Below are 15,145 nucleotides of genomic sequence, written 5' to 3'. Positions count from 1 at the left end.
TCCTCATTTCTACAGTAAGAGCCGGTTCACACTGAAGCAGCGCGACTTGCAGCGCGACTGCCTCAGGCAACCTGCACACGACAGCAATGGCGACTTGCAAAAGGACTTCTATATAGAAGTCAATTCTAGAAGTCAAAGTAGTACAGGAACCTTTTTTTCTAAGTCGGAGCGACTTGAACGGAACGCCACTTGTCAGGCGGCTAAGTCACCTGACAAGTCATCCCAATGTCTTGTCATATAACGTCCTCCATCCGATAGTGTCCGCTGCGTACTGCGCATGCGCAGTACACAGCAACACAGATTCTGAAAATTGCCAAAGATGAACGGCGCCTGCGCCGTGAGTCCAGGTTCTATCTCCACCATCCAAGTGGACATAGAGTAGGAATAAAAAAGAGCCTAGCGCAGCGAGGCTGAGCCCGAAGCGTGGTGAGCGAAGCTCGCCCGTGAGGGGCCCTCTAATATTCACAACCCTATGTCCGCTTGGATGGTGGGGCTACCACCTCCACTCACGGCGCAGGCGCCGTTCAGCTTCGGAGATTTTCCGAAGCTTCGTCTGCTCCGTACTGCGCATGCGCAGTACGGAGCGGACACCATTTGATGGCCGGACACTATACGGCAGAACACCGGCAGTAAATATACAGAGGCAGAAAAGAACTGTTAACAGAATAGCAATGGTACTCCTCATTCTGTAGCACCCTGATGTTTTAGGCAGGCTTGCTGTCAAATTTAGTTGGAACATAAAAGACAAATAAGCAAAAGGAGTTTAACAAGACTCGTAGCCACTCATTAAAATTAGAAGAAAAGAGGTTTAACCTGAAACTACGTAGAGGGTTCTTTACTGTAAGAGCGGCAAGGATGTGGAATTCCCTTCCGTGGGGGGGATGGGGCGGCGCGCAGCATTGATAGGTGTGTTTTTTTTTTTTTTTTTAACTATAAGATAACCACCTGAATGACCGCAACATACAGGGATATACAATGTAATACTGACATATAATCACACACATAGGATGGACTTGTGTCCTCCTTTATTTTTTATTTTTTCCTTTCAACCTTACCTACTATGTAGCAGCACCAATCTGAGTGTAGTAGTTATAAAAGCACACTTTATTCACACATAGTTGCACTCACTAGATTGCAGTTGTTTGTGGGCACATCATTAGGGAGCGACCAAAGGTGTCACAGGACTCCAGGGTGGCTTGGTGCACCTATATCCTGTCGAGCCCCGCGGCGTGGGTTTCCGGTGTCCCAGGCTTGATGTGGAGGACGCAGAGGAAGATCGTCAGCCGGACATCACTATGTCAGGTGGTTGCTAATGGGTGGTTACAAGCTGATGCTGCCTACTGCGCACTTTCGCCCCCTTCCTGCCCAGACCAATATAAAGCTTTTAGCGCTGTCGCACTTTGAATGAGAATGGCATGGTCATACAATGCTGTACCCATATTATTTTTTTGCTAAACAAACAAATCAAAACCAAAAGCTTTGAAGAAAAAAAAATAGTTTTTTTCTTTGTTTCTGTTACATTTTATAGATAAGTAATTTTTCTCCTTTACAGATGTGTGCTGATGAGGCTGCACTGATTGGCAGAACTTATGGGTGTACCAATGGGCACTGTTGGGGCTGCACTGATCATCAGGACACTGATAATCAGTGAAGATGTCGCCCTTCACACTTTCCGCTGTGACAGCATGTGAGGAAAGGAATGCCGATAACTGGCAAGTGTGATCAGCTGTGATTGGACACAGCTCATCACATGGTAAAGGGCCACTGTGATTGGCCCTTTACCCCGATCTGTGTCCAATGGACACAGCAGTCACAGATCGCGCCGGATGCGCTTGGTTCTGGGAGGCTGTCAACAGATGGCCACCCTGAAGTAGACAACCACGCTGTAGCCGCTACCTTTGGCTATAGCGTGGTTTTAGCAGCCATCTCCCTCTAACACTCTCTTCTTCCACCCGGTGTCATTATACACACAGGACTGGGCTCCCTGTAGGCACCTCTCCTGGGACTTCCAGGCTTGGCCTGGCCTAAAAGGCCTTTTGCGACCTGTCCTATTTCCCCCCCCCCCCCCCCCACATAAGGGTCAGCCAGTCTACAGCCAGCTCTCCTGGGTGTAGATCTTCTCCTCCCCAGCCTCCTGCCTGTACAGGGACCCCCTCTGTACTGGTTACATCTATGCTGGTGTGGGAGGGGGGGGGAGAGAGAGACTTGGCTCCCATGCCCCACATGCACTCAGGCTCCTCTCAACCTGGCTTATATATGAATCCTGAATCCCCCATGATATCACTGCAGGTGGGATCTAACACCTGATGACACTGTCTGCTGTAACCAGACGCTATTCTGGTACAGAGCCACCTAATGGCAAAAAAGGCTAACTGCACCTGCCTAGGAAGACGGTACACAATCTGCTCCCCAAAGACAAGTCTGTTGACACTCTGAATTGTTCAGTTCATACACGGTGCACACATTCTTACTAAAGAAAGAATGAGCATAATGTGGTATACTTCAGTACACAGTATAGCCACTGTGGCTTAAAGAACGCCTTCACCCTACCCTTGGTTTTTAAACTCCAGCATTATACTGTATCTATGCCATCAAAACCTTACTTACTGGCCCAGTAGTATAATTAGTAGTGATGGACGAACTTCCGACGGGACGTTTCGCGAACGCGAAATGCGAACGGACCCAAACGTTCGCGAAACCGACCGTTCGCCGCGGGCCCCATTGACTTCAATGGGAGGCGAACTTTGCAAACCTTCATGTCGAATTTGCGGCCACGTGGTAATTATTAGGGGGTAAAACGTAGTCCCACCATCTGGACAATGACATAATACATGTATGAGGTGAATTTGGGATCGATAACTACAAGCATTTTTATTTTATTTGGGAAATTGTTCTAACAATTCAGGACTATGGAGCTAATGAAGGCAATGGAGGAGAGGGAAGGTCAGGGACCAGGGTAGGCAAAGAAGAGGGTGCAGGAGATGATCACCAGCAGCGTGACATACCGGAATGACACATGCACCGTGATAGAGGCATCTGACAGCAGCACCGTAATACAGAGCACTGACAGCAGCACCGTGACATACAGCGCTGACAGCAGCACCGTGACATACAGCGCTGACAGCAGCACCGTGACATACAGCGCTGACAGCAGCACCGTGACATACAGCGCTGACAGCAGCACCGTGACATACAGCGCTGACAGCAGCACCGTGACATACAGCGCTGACAGCAGCACCGTGACATACAGCGCTGACAGCAGCACCGTGACATACAGCGCTGACAGCAGCACCGTGACATACAGCGCTGACAGCAGCACCGTGACATACAGCGCTGACAGCAGCACCGTGACATACAGCGCTGACAGCAGCACCGTGACATACAGCACTGACAGCAGCACCGTAAGCAGCCCCAGGAGGAAGTCAGCACAGCACAGGGATGGTGTGATCCCCTCATAATAAGAACCCCCAGGAGGAAGTCAGCACAGCACAGGGATAGTGTGATCCCTTCATAATAAGAACCCCCAGGAGGAAGTCAGCACAGCACAGGGATATCATAAGCAGCCCCAGTAGAAATATGACACCGCTCAACCTCTTCAAAGAGGAGGGTAGGGGCATATAGTACGGTGTGCTTTTTTGGGTCAAGGAAGTGAGCCAAATGAATTAAGAAGGTCTGTGTGCTTGATTAAAAAAATAGTTTATAGACATATACATGGTCTACTGGTCACATGTGTTGAATTCCTCCGAGATCCATGCCTCATTCATTTTTAGAAATGTGAGGTAGTTAACACTGTGGTGAGCTAGGCGAGTACGCTTATCGGTCACAATCCCCCCTGCTGCGCTGAACGTCCTTTCGGACAGGACACTGGATGAGGGGCAAGCCAACAGTTCGATTGCAAATTGGGCAAGCTCTGGCCAGAGGTCAAGCCTGCCCACCCAGTAGTCTAGGGGTTCATCACTCCTCAGAGCGTCCACATCGGCCGTTAACCCAATGTAGTCGGACACCTGACGGTCTAGGCGTTCCCTGATGCTGGATCCGGATGACACCTGTCGATGGGTCGGCTGAAAGAATGACCTCATATCCGAAGTCACCAACACATCTTCAAACCGGCCTCTTCTTGCAGGCGCTGTTGGATTGGTACCCGCAAATCCTTCTCTGGGAGTGGGAATTGCTCCTCTGCCAGCGCACGCAAAAGCAGAATGCAGCATTTCTCGAAGCAAGGCCTGGAAGTGCTGCATTCTGACAGCCCTCTGCGACGGCGGTAACATTTCCGCCATTTTGTGTTTGTACCGGGGGTCTAAGTACGTTGCCACCCAGTACTGGTCCTTGACCCTCATGCTTTTTATACGGGGGTCCCTATTAAAACACTGGAGCATGAAGGCCCCCATTTGCACTAAAGTGGAAGCGGTGTGGTGGCCTGGCTCCTGCTCATCATCCAGGATAATGTCGTCCTCTTCATTCTCCTCTCCCCATCCTCGCACAACAGGGATCCCAGAAAGGTTTAAAGCATGCTCTTCTTGCTCCTGCTCATCCGCCCCGGCACCATCCTCCTCTGACTCCTCATCAGACTCCTGTTGTTGACTTGTCTCAGATAGAGTAGCCCCCCCTGGGAATTCATCCAGCATTGCGACTTCCTCATCTTCCCGCTCCTGCTCCTCCACAGCCTGATCAATGACACGACGCAATGCACGCTCCAGAAAGAAGGCATAAGGTACCATGTCACTGATGGCGCCATGGCTGCGACTGACCAGTTTGGTGATCTCCTCAAATGGCCGCAGAAGTCTGCATGTGTCGCGCATGAGCAGCCACTGGCGCGGTGAAAAAAAACCCAGCTCCCCAGAACCGTTTCTTTCGCAGAGTTCATACAGGTAGACGTTAACTGCACGTTTCTGCTGGAGCAGCCTATCAAGCATATAGAAGGTTGAGTTCCATCGCGTCGGGCAATCGCAAATAAGACGTCTGACCGGCAGATGGTGTCGCCGCTGAATGTCAGCAAGGCGAGCCATGGCCGTGTAAGATCTTCTGAAATGGGCCGAGATTTTCCTTGCCTGCCGCAAGATGTCCTGGACCCCAGGGTATTTGACAAGGAATCGCTGCACGACCAAGTTTAAGACGTGTGCCATGCACGGCACGTGCGTGATTTTGCCCTGTTTCAATGCGCTAAGCAGATTGGCACCGTTGTCACACACCACTTTACCAACTGTCAAATTGAGCGGTGTTAGCCACTCATCTGCCTGTGAACGCAAAGCTGAAAGGAGTGCCGGGCCAGTGTGGCTCTTTGCTTCCAGGCACAACAGACGCAGCACGGCATGGCAACGTCTCACCTGGCATGTGGAATAGGTTCTGGGGAGCTTGGGCGGTGCAGTGGAAGAGACGCTAGCAGCGGAAAAGGAGGAGGCAGCTGAGGAGGAGAGGGAGGAGGATGGAGTAGGAGGAGGAGAAGAAGAGTCAGGCCTGCATGCAATCCGTGGCGGTAAAACCAAATCTACACGGGTGCCACGGGTTACATGCTTGACGGCCGTCAGAAGGTTCACCCAGTGGGCAGTAAAACTGATATACCTTCCCTGCCCGTGTTTGCTAGACCACGTGTCTGTGGTCAGATGTATCTTGGCACCGACACTGTGTGCCAGAGATACATTCACTTGCCGCTGAACATGGCCATATAGCTCTGGGATGCCCTTCTCTGAGAAATACTTCCTTCCTGGGACCTTCCATTGTGGTGTTCCAATGGCCACAAATTTGCGAAAGGCCTCCGAGTCCACCAGTTTATATGGCAGTAGTTGGCGGGCTATGAGTTCTGACAAGCCAGCCGCCAACCGTTGGGCAAGAGGGTTATCCGGCATCATCATTTTTTTACGCTCAAACATTAGGCCCACGGAAGCCTGCCTTTTTGCAGAAAAATGTGAGCTTGGCGTGATGGAAGGTGGAGTGGAGGACAATTGTGAGGAGAGAGGAGAAGGAGAAGTAGAAGACGAGGCTGGACGGTGAGAGCCTGCAGTGTGGCTTTGTGTGTTCCGTTGCTCCCACTGGGCTCGGTGATGGCTGCTCATGTGCCTTCTTAAGGCGGTCGTCCCTAGGTGAGTATTGGGCTTACCGCGACTAACGCGTTGACTGCAAAGATTGCAGATGGCAACGCTATTGTCAGCAGCGGACACGTTAAAAAAAGCCCACACTGCGGAGCCATGTGCCGGTGTCCTGGGAGCGCCAGATGTGACCGTACATGGTCGATGACTCGCTCCTGATACATTTCCAGTCTGCTTTGTCCCTGCTGTGCAATGTAAGTCATTGCTGCTTCTCCTCCCTATCTGCTGGTCCATATCTCCCTCTGAACTCCCCTCCTCTTCCTCTCTTGTGGGCACCCACGTGACATCACTAGACACGTCATCATCAACGTCACCTTCCCCACCGCTATAAGTAGAGATCTCGGAGTAGGCAGCAACACCGGGGACCAACCTCCTCCTTGGGCTGATCTGGGTACTGGCGTCAGACTGCTGAGTAGCGCTTGTTGCTACCTCCTCTTCCTGATCCAATACCAAGAGTGGCTGCGCATCAGAAATGTCCTCTTGATATGGATCGGAAAATAATTCCAGTGACTCAAGCGGAAGGTATGTGGTGGTGGTGGTGGTGGTCGTGTTGTTGGTGGTAGTGTCTTTGGGGGTGCACATAGCAGAGAGTGAAGAAGAGGGTGCAGATCGAGAGGATGAGGAGGGTGCAGAAGAGTAAGGCTGAGCGAGCCACTCAACCAAGTCTGGTGCATCCTTTAAAGTAATTGAACGCACCTTCTGCAACTTCCCACTTTGGCTCAAGCCTGTTGCTCCTGCCCTACCCCTACCACCCCTGCGGAAGGGCCTGCCTCTTCCTCTGCATGTCATTTTTTAAATGACCCTGTGACAAAACTCTTAGTCCCTATACCGCTGAAGGACTGCTGCAGTATAGGTGAGCGGTCAGCAGTGGTGCACGTCAACCCTATCTATTGTGGACCTATAGCGGTCCTTACAGAACAGCAGACTGTACCGCACTCAAGCCTATGTACCGTAGCACCCTATACCAAGTTACCAGTCCTTATAAGAACTTTTGTGGACCAAGCAGGTTGTGTATTAGTGTTTAGCAGACTGTACGTCAGTCCCTATACCGCTGAAGGACTGCTGCAGTATAGGGCAGCGGTCAGCAGTGGTGCACGTCAACCCTATCTATTGTGGACCGATAGCGGTCCTTACAGAACAGCAGACTGTACCGCACTCAAGCCTATGTACCGTAGCACCCTATACCAAGTTACCAGTCCTTATAAGAACTTTTGTGGAACAAGCAGGTTGTGTATTAGTGTTTAGCAGACTGTACGTCAGTCCCTATACCGCTGAAGGACTGCTGCAGTATAGGTGAGCGGTCAGCAGTGGTGCACGTCAACCCTATCTATTGTGGACCGATAGCGGTCCTTACAGAACAGCAGACTGTACCGCACTCAAGCCTATGTACCGTAGCACCCTATACCAAGTTACCAGTCCTTATAAGAACTTTTGTGGAACAAGCAGGTTGTGTGTTAGTGATTAGCAGACTGTACGTCAGTCCCTATACCGCTGAAGGACTGCTGCAGTATAGGTGAGCGGTCAGCAGTGGTGCACGTCAACCCTATCTATTGTGGACCGATAGCGGTCCTTACAGAACAGCAGACTGTACCGCACTCAAGCCTATGTACCGTAGCACCCTATACCAAGTTACCAGTCCTTATAAGAACTTTTGTGGAACAAGCAGGTTGTGTATTAGTGTTTAGCAGACTGTACGTCAGTCCCTATACCGCTGAAGGACTGCTGCAGTATAGGTGAGCGGTCAGCAGTGGTGCACGTCAACCCTATCTATTGTGGACCGATAGCGGTCCTTACAGAACAGCAGACTGTACCGCACTCAAGCCTATGTACCGTAGCACCCTATACCAAGTTACCAGTCCTTATAAGAACTTTTGTGGAACAAGCAGGTTGTGTGTTAGTGATTAGCAGACTGTACGTCAGTCCCTATACCGCTGAAGGACTGCTGCAGTATAGGTGAGCGGTCAGCAGTGGTGCACGTCAACCCTATCTATTGTGGACCGATAGCGGTCCTTACAGAACAGCAGACTGTACCGCACTCAAGCCTATGTACCGTAGCACCCTATACCAAGTTACCAGTCCTTATAAGAACTTTTGTGGAACAAGCAGGTTGTGTATTAGTGTTTAGCAGACTGTACGTCAGTCCCTATACCGCTGAAGGACTGCTGCAGTATAGGTGAGCGGTCAGCAGTGGTGCACGTCAACCCTATCTATTGTGGACCGATAGCGGTCCTTACAGAACAGCAGACTGTACCGCACTCAAGCCTATGTACCGTAGCACCCTATACCAAGTTACCAGTCCTTATAAGAACTTTTGTGGACCAAGCAGGTTGTGTATTAGTTTTTAGCAGACTGTACGTCAGTCCCTATACCGCTGAAGGACTGCTGCAGTATAGGTGAGCGGTCAGCAGTGGTGCACGTCAACCCTATCTATTGTGGACCGATAGCGGTCCTTACAGAACAGCAGACTGTACCGCACTCAAGCCTATGTACCGTAGCACCCTATACCAAGTTACCAGTCCTTATAAGAACTTTTGTGGAACAAGCAGGTTGTGTATTAGTGTTTAGCAGACTGTACGTCAGTCCCTATACCGCTGAAGGACTGCTGCAGTATAGGTGAGCGGTCAGCAGTGGTGCACGTCAACCCTATCTATTGTGGACCGATAGCGGTCCTTACAGAACAGCAGACTGTACCGCACTCAAGCCTATGTACCGTAGCACCCTATACCAAGTTACCAGTCCTTATAAGAACTTTTGTGGACCAAGCAGGTTGTGTATTAGTTTTTAGCAGACTGTACGTCAGTCCCTATACCGCTGAAGGACTGCTGCAGTATAGGGCAGCGGTCAGCAGTGGTGCACGTCAACCCTATCTATTGTGGACCGATAGCGGTCCTTACAGAACAGCAGACTGTACCGCACTCAAGCCTATGTACCGTAGCACCCTATACCAAGTTACCAGTCCTTATAAGAACTTTTGTGGAACAAGCAGGTTGTGTGTTAGTGATTAGCAGACTGTACGTCAGTCCCTATACCGCTGAAGGACTGCTGCAGTATAGGGCAGCGGTCAGCAGTGGTGCACGTCAACCCTATCTATTGTGGACCGATAGCGGTCCTTACAGAACAGCAGACTGTACCGCACTCAAGCCTATGTACCGTAGCACCCTATACCAAGTTACCAGTCCTTATAAGAACTTTTGTGGAACAAGTGAGTTGTGAATGTTTAGCAGACTGCAGCAGAAGGGCAGCAGTCAAGTATAATATCCTTTCTATATTTGGAAGAAAGAATATTATACATGTACAAGCCTATTACTGTACCACTGATACCAGTCCTGAAAAGAACCTTTGTGGAACTAATAATAACAGCAAGTCTTTAAAATTACCCTCACTGCCTGACAACACTGCTTCCTTCCTGTCCCTATACAAATTGGCAAAAAAAGAGAACGATTAGTGGTTACTGGAACAGCTCTTTTGTGGACCTTGATAGTAACAGCTAATGATGATGATGATGATGATGATGATGAAAGACTAATCTGGCTGTCCCTGTAGCATACACCGTCCTTTCCCTTTCTCTAAACTAACAAAAGACACTCAGGCTGCTGCAAGAATCAGCAGCACAGCAAACCTATCAACACCTAACACCTATACCAGTCCTGAAAAGAACTTTTGTGTACCAAATAGCTAGTGGTTTATCTCTCCCTACTCCACACAGGAACCTGTCCCTATCTTAACAGAAGAAAGAATGTAAAATGGCCACCGGATCGGGTGTATTTATAGGTTAGGGGGAATGTACAAGTGTCCATGTGCTGTCATGTCTCAATTGGCTGTCCTGTATCACATGATAAACGTGTCACCAAAGGTTAAAGTTCTTGTATACATTAAACACGTAAGTCCGCCGCGGCGAACGACGGAAAAAGGCGTTCGAACGTGCGGACCGCGAATGTCGGAAATTCGCCGCGAAACGACCGCCGGGCGAACCGTTCGGCCATCACTAATAATTAGTATCTCATTACAATGACCCCTGCAAGTGGGTGGGATATATAAGGCAGCAAGTGAACATGTTGCAGAAACAAATAGGCAAGCATAAGGGTTTGCAAGATTTTTTTGACAAGGGGTCAAATTGTAAAGGCTAGACGACTTGGTCAGAGCAACTCCAAAACTGCAGCTCTTGTGGGGATGTTCCCGGTCTGCAGTGGTCAGGACTGACAAAGTGGTCCAAGGAAGGAAAACCAATGAACTGAAGATAGGGTCATGGGTGCCAAGGCTCATTGATGCACATGGGGTGCCCATACTGGCCTGTTTCCACAGCCAAAAGCATCTACAATGAGCACGTGAGCATTAGAAATGGACCACAGAGCAATGGAAGAGGGTGGCCTGGTCTGATCAATTCAAGAATGGTTTGAGGAACACAACAATGAGTTTGAGGTTTTGACTTGGCCTCAATTCTCCAGATCTCAATCCGAACAAGCATATGTGGGATGTGCTGGAAAAATAAGTCCAATCCATGGAGGCTCCACCTCACAACCAATAGGATTTCAAAGGTTATGCTACTAACTGGCTTGGTGCCAGATACCACAGCTTGCCTTCAGTGGTCTACTGGGGTCCATGCATGCAATGGGTTATGGTGGGTTTTCAGAATGTTATGGCTGATCAGAGTATATTGTTGCAGGAAAAAAAATCGACAGTACATTTAGTACTGTGAAGCCGACATCCCTGCACGATTTTGTCTCTTTGGATATTGTGAGTAACCTGACTTCTTAATAAACATAAAAAACGTTCAAACAACAGTATTGCACTATGTTTGTACTTCTGTTTCCCTTCATGTATAATTGCTAAACGGACCACTTGTGGAAGGAAAAGTATAAAGCATCTCCCCAGCATAGCAGAAGCAGAGCCCAAAGAAAGCTGCACAGTGGCTCATACTGTGGCTGCCTGATTAACCCATTGAGGGTTTTTTGTCTGGTGAGCACATATACATACTTTTTGCCTAACACAGAGTGGCGCACCGGAGAGGAATGCATTTAACCCTTCTGCACTAGTCACTTTACTCTACCTTCCTCATTTGATGAAAGTTCCATGCGTTTTTACAGCAACTGGTTGATGCGACTTTGAAAATTTCCGTTGGACATTATAAGATTTTTTGTTACTATTATTATTATTCTTTTGGGTACTTTCACAAAACGTTATCACTTTGAACATATTTACATATGTTTTTTCAGATATTGGTTTATGTATGTTTATCGAGCACAGTAGAATTGTTTTTTATATGATCGATTCACCACTTTTTCCAATACATATGTGCATTTTTTGAGGTGTAAATTAACAGACACACATCCCCTTTTCTTTCTTCACGCATTCTTTTACACGTATATAGTGGTTTTAAGAGGTTTCCACTGAAATTTGTTTTAATATTCCTCAGAGCACCAGTAGAGATAATAAATCATCTTACACTTATATATGATTTTAGTATTCACAGTGCACAAAAAGGTTTTAGCGCCAAAGCTTAATTTATATTTCAGACGTCTTCATTACGGCTTGCATACGACTTCTTTAAAGCGGAGGTCCACCCTAAAGTGGACCTTCCGCTCATTGGAATCCCCCCCCCCTCCGGCGCCACAATTGGCACCTTTCAGGGGGGAGGGGGGTGCAGGTACCTGTACAGTACAGGTATCTGCAGCCACTTCCATCCTAGATTCTGCAGAAGGTACGTCCCTTTCCGCAGAATCTACGCCCCTTTCCGCAAGTGCCCCTCTGCCTGCTGGGAAACACACGGATCCCAGAGACAGCGGGGACCATCCTTATTGCGCAGCGCGACTCGCGCATGCGCAGTAGGGAACCGGGAAATGAAGCCGAAAGGCTCCACTTCCTGATTCCCATACCCAAGATGGCGGCGGCAGCACCCGAGAGACGATCGAGAGATCGGCTTCAGGTGCCGACATCGCGGGCGCGCTGGGCGGTTAAGTGTTACTATTTTAAAAGTCAGCAGCTGCAGTATTTGTAGCTGCTGGCTTTAAAAAAAAAAAAAAAAAAGGCGGACTCCCGCTTTTATAGACGTCAATGCAAGTCGTGATGAAGTGGTCCCCAAAGTAGTCCAGGAACCTTTTTTCTAAGTTGGAGCGACTTGAGTCGCACCGGTTAGAAAGGTTCTATTGGTTCCTTTGTCAAATGCCAAGTCGCGGCAGTGTGAGCCGGTGTCTTGTCAAATAGCGTCCTCCATCAGATAGTGTCCCCTGCGTACTGCGCATGCGCAGTACACAGGAACACAGATTCCGAAAATTGCCGAGGATGAACGGCGCCTGCGCCGTGAGTCCAGGTTCTATCCCCACTATCCAAGTGGACATAGAGTTAGAATAAAAAAGAGCCGAGCGCAGCGAGGCCGAGCCCGAAGCGTGGCGAGTGAAGCTCGCCCGCGAGGGGCCCTCTAAAATTCACAACCCTATGTCCGCTTGGATGGTGGGGCTACCACCACCACTCACGGCGCAGGCGCCGTTCAGCTTCGGAGATTTTCCGAAGCTTCGTCTGCTCCGTACTGCACATGTGCAGTACAGAGTGGACACTATGTGATGCCCGGACTCTATACGCCAGAACAAGCCTGATGTTTTCAGATGGTCTGAGGAGACCAAGAGGGAGAGCACAGTCATTGTACAGCATTATGAAGCCAGAGACAAAGCCCGCAAGTCACGGAGTGCATATATACAGTTTATTTTGACAATCTATACATAGGAAGACAATATATACCGTAAACAGTAGCACACATTGATAAAATGTATACAATAAAATTCACATAAATTTAAAAAATACTATAGATTCCATTTAAATGGACATTCCACTTAAAAAAAAAGAAATTTTCTTAAAAAAGTAAAAAATATATAATTCATATATACACTGCAGATGTGTATCTTACATGTGTATATACATAAAGCGGGTAAAATAAGCATTGAACAAGTCACCATTTTTCTAGGTAAATCTATTGGTAAATGTGCTATTGACATAATATATTCACCACACGTCGGTAACAACCAGTGCAGTACATACATACAAAGACACCAAAACAAATACGATTAGAAATAAAGTACTGAACACGTGAAGAAAGGGAGGTGCAAAAAGGCACGGAACGCCAGGACACCAGCTGAAATCTATCAGTAATTAGAACGCAATCCTGCCCCTTGTCAGTGCAAATTACTATCAGCTGGTTCAGTCTCATCTGATTGCCTATATAAAGGCGTCTCATTACCAAGGTCACACAAGAAACATCTCATGATGGGTAAAAGCAAAGAGCTCTCTTAAGACCTTTGCAACCTTATTGTAGAAAAACATACTGATGGCATTGAAGGTTTTCTAAACTTCTGACTATTCCAGTGAGCACTGTTGGGGCCATAATCCGGCAGCAGAAAGAACATAATTTCACCATAAACTAGCAATGACCAGGCACTCCTCGCAAGATTTCTGACAGAGGAGTGAAAAGAATTATCAGAAGAGTTGCCAAAGACCACTTGTTAAGAGCTTCAGAAAGACCTGGAATTAACAGGTACAACAATAAGTAACGCGCTCACCCGCCATGGCCTGTATGTACGCTCACAACGCAAGACTCCATTGCTGAGGAAAAAGCATGTTTAACGTTTTCTGCATAACATTTGGACAAGCCTGGAAATACGGGGAGAATATAGTCTGGGCAGATGAGACTGAAATAGAACTCTTTGGATGCCATAATACACACCATGTTTGGAGGTCACATGGCACATCACCCCAAAAACAACCCCCATACCAACAGTGAGGTGTCATGGTTATGCAGTGATCTTCCTGTGTTTGCTTACCTCCCCTCATGTGTTCAGACTAAGAGGCCAGCCACTTCCACCTGGTGGTTTTTATAACATCTCCTCTAAGCATGGCTCCACCCCAGGCCCTATTGGGGAGCTCTATATTAACCTGTGCACTGCAGGCCATCAGGGCTGATCAACCATTATGTGTTAGCTTCCTGTTACCTGCCGTGTGCTCTTCTACTGTTTTCTGTCACCGACTTTGGCGTGCCTTTGACTATCCCTGTTTGCCTGTGATCCTGACCCTTTGGCGTGTCCCCGACTATTCTTGTCTGCTTGTGGCCCCGACCTTGTCCCTCACCATCCCTATCCTCCTGTTGCCTACTGTGGGTGTGAGCTGGGAGACCCTGGGGGTCGCGACCTGGAGCCAGTTGCAGCCAAGTTCATCCTCACCACTCGAGGCGCTGGTGAACACCTGCTGGCTTTTAGACTCCGCGCCTCAGGGAATCTTACGCTCTAACCCCGGTGGGACCTGTCTCCCGTCCGCAGCAGTCAGCCGTAGGGTCCACAACCTTGCTGTGCACTCCTGATCCCTACGGTGTGCATCTGTCACCTCGCCTCAAGGTGACCTGACATGAGGTTTGGCGGCGGGAACATCAAGGTGTGGGTGAGGCCGTTTTTCATCATACGGTACTGGCAAACTTAATTTCATTGAAGGAAGGATAAATGGAAAAAATGTACCAAGACATTCTTGATAAAAATTCTACCAGGATAAAGATGAAACGAGGGCGGACGTTTCAGCAAGACAATGATCCCAAACACAGAGCCAAGGAAACTCTCCGTTGGTTTCAAAGAAAGAGAAAATAAAGCTGTTAGAATTGCCCAGCCAATCACCTGACTTGAATCAAATAGAAAATCTATGGAAAGAACTAAAGAGTAGAGTTCATAGAAGAGGCCCACGGAACCTTCAAGATTTGAAGACTGTGTGGAAGAATGGGCCAAAATCACACCTGAGCGACGCATGCGACTCGTTTCTCCATACAGGAGGCGTCTTGAAGGTGTCATTACCAACAAAGGATTTTGTACCAAGTATTAAATACATTTCAGCTAGCAGATTCAATACTTTTTCCCACTGTCATTACATTTTATTACACAGAACTTAATTTCTGAACTTTGTTTTGGTGTCTTTGTATGTATGGATTGCATGGGCGGTTACCGACAAGTGGGGAACATTTCATGTCAATAGCACCTTCACCAATATATTTACCTAGAAAAATGGTGACGTGTTCAATACTTCCTGCATTTTACCCG

General features: G+C 48.3%; 1 protein-coding gene across 7 annotated transcripts in view; it reads right to left on the bottom strand.

The window, feature by feature from the left end:
• Positions 1-12,763: 12,763 nt before the first annotated feature.
• LOC143986994 (uncharacterized) overlaps positions 12,764-15,145 on the bottom strand; it is a 165,728-nt gene continuing 163,346 nt past the window's right edge. For all 7 annotated transcript variants that reach the window (XM_077485425.1, XM_077485424.1, XM_077485429.1 and 4 more), the window contains one exon: positions 12,764-15,145. This exon is cut by the window's right edge and continues 1,166 nt beyond it. The gene's annotated coding sequence lies outside the window, so the exon portion shown is untranslated.

The sequence above is a fragment of the Lithobates pipiens genome, unplaced genomic scaffold, assembly GCF_037356315.1.
Source record: "Lithobates pipiens isolate NorthernLeopardFrog02 unplaced genomic scaffold, aLitPip1_a1.2 Scaffold_18, whole genome shotgun sequence".
Lineage (NCBI taxonomy): Eukaryota > Metazoa > Chordata > Amphibia > Anura > Ranidae > Lithobates > Lithobates pipiens.
This window is presented reverse-complemented; position numbering and strand designations above follow the sequence as displayed.